We start from the raw sequence: 2,291 nt of genomic DNA on the forward strand, positions 1-2,291 counted from the left end.
AGATCAATTTCTGTGAAATGGCCCACGACGATTATTCAGCATTAGCCTCTCTTTTGTCTTGGCACATATTGATGAAATCATACAAGCATCTAGTATATTTTCAAACCTTACTGTGGCTATCCATTTCCATACTTAATCTATCTTGTCAACTGTGCTTTACAATATTAATTTTCTTCTTTTCCATAAAGCCTTTGGGAGTCATTGAAATTGAACACATTTTGCCAACATATTTTTCCTCAGATTAAATTCTGTGTTTATGTTCTCATTGGAAACAACTAACTGAATTTTGTGGGAATAAAGTCAAACAGGAGTAGAAGAAAAACACCCCACATTCAGCATAATACTTTTTTAAAGACAGAGGATTCAGGAAAACTTTGAGTCCAGTTGAAATTTCAGGGAGGATTAAAATGGCAATAAGTGCACATAATTAGACAAGCTGGATGTTTTTCAGGATACTACGGCCAAGTACTCTTTTAATTATTCAGTTAATGGGCCTGTTCATGCCAAAACAGCCCCCCTACACCAAGACTGGCAGCCTTTTTGTCAGAAGTATGTCCTCATTCGTGCACTCTAAAACCACACAGAAGTTAATTGTCTCTCTAATGCCTCCATTTTTGCCGTAAGCTTCCAGTTTTATTGAAGAAGATGGATCCATGTAGAAGTCTCTAAATTGGGGGGATTCATTTAAGAATACATTAATGCGTACTGTTTCATTGAAATGGTTTAGATATATGGATTCACAAAACTTGAAATCTTCATCATTAAGGATATATCTGGCTTTAGAACTCAAAGAAAAGCTTCATGTTACCTCCAGGAATCCTGAACAGATGGTATACACCTTGTTTTTGTTGCTGGTTTTGTTTTGTTTTTCACTCAAATCTATCCACTGATAAGCCATGATAATTTAACTACTTCCCAGCTCTTCTCCCTTGGAAAATGATTTAGGTTAGTGTTTTCATCAGTCAATCAGATGTTTCTAAATGACTGGATTCCATTTCTAAACAATTTGCCAGGATTTTCATATTTTCCTTTTATGTCTTCATATCCTTTCACTAAGTTAAATTCTTCCATTCTCTCAGCTATTTCTTTTTTAAAAAGATTTACATGAATTATGAAATGGCTCTACATTCCTATAAGTAACGAGTGCCCCCAAACATTACAGAGACTCACATAAATTGTACTCAAGCCCTGCAGTACAAACAAATGTGCGCTGGGTATCAACCCCTCCAGGGAGCTGTGGGAAGTATAAAGTAGTTTGTTTCAATTTCTCCTGATTATTGCAGTAGTTCTCAAGTGACTGATGTAAAGACAAGTGTTCAATTCTTCACTGGTATTTCTCCTTCCCTCTAGCATTGCTTTTTCTCTGTTTTCTACAATCTGTCTCCAATTTCACCACAGATGTAAGAATATATTTCTACACTTATTAAAACAAGTTTGTCTTCTTTAAGACATATCATTAATTTGGGATATATAACTACAATTAGAAATCTTACAGCTGACACAACCTGGGAAGATAAAGCCCGATCATATTATCTATCTCATTATACGCTTCTATTTGATTCAATTATAAAATGTTGAGGATGAAAATATTAGGTTGGTACATAGTTAAAAGTCAGGGAAGATGGAGGGAGTGAAAGGGAACCTGATCACTGGAATGAGAAATTGACCAGCAATATATTCCCCCAAGATACTGGTCCAATCATATCTAGAAATTGATCACAAAAAAACCAAAAACCCAAATCTGTCTCACGGGCAGAGTGTGGGTATGTGTGAGGTGGAAGGGGGATGGAGGACGGGGAGGACTATATAAGGGGAATGCTCAGGCCAACAGGGACTCAGATCCCTCTCGCAAGCCGCTCACTTCACTCTCTGTCCAATTGTACTGAGACTTTCCTAGCTTCGTTGCACTTATGCCTTTTCCCTTTCAATAGAGCTCTGCAAGACTTCGTCCTGACTGCGCCACTTTGCTGGAATGCCTGCCTTACGGACTGTAAACTCCTCACTGAGGCGAAAGGATGCATACAATGGCCATGTCTTTGTTATATCTGCGTTCCCTTCTGACCTGTAAGGTCGCCTTAATTTGTTGCTCACTCTCTTAATCTTTTTGGAGGGTTCCAGCAAGGAACTATTCTGTTCCCTAGCACCCTCCCTAATTACAATCTGCATCTTGGAGCTCGGCCCCAAGTATGAGTCTATTGACTGTGCACTCTCCATGATGCTAAGCCTGGTGCGGTCCAGCCAGGAAGTTTTCTGGGCGTGGGACCATCTGCCTATCACAGGGTAGTGAATCT

The sequence above is a fragment of the Echinops telfairi genome, unplaced genomic scaffold (genome assembly GCF_000313985.2).
Source record: "Echinops telfairi isolate 266 unplaced genomic scaffold, ASM31398v2 ScPeMD7_14;HRSCAF=57, whole genome shotgun sequence".
NCBI lineage: Eukaryota > Metazoa > Chordata > Mammalia > Afrosoricida > Tenrecidae > Echinops > Echinops telfairi.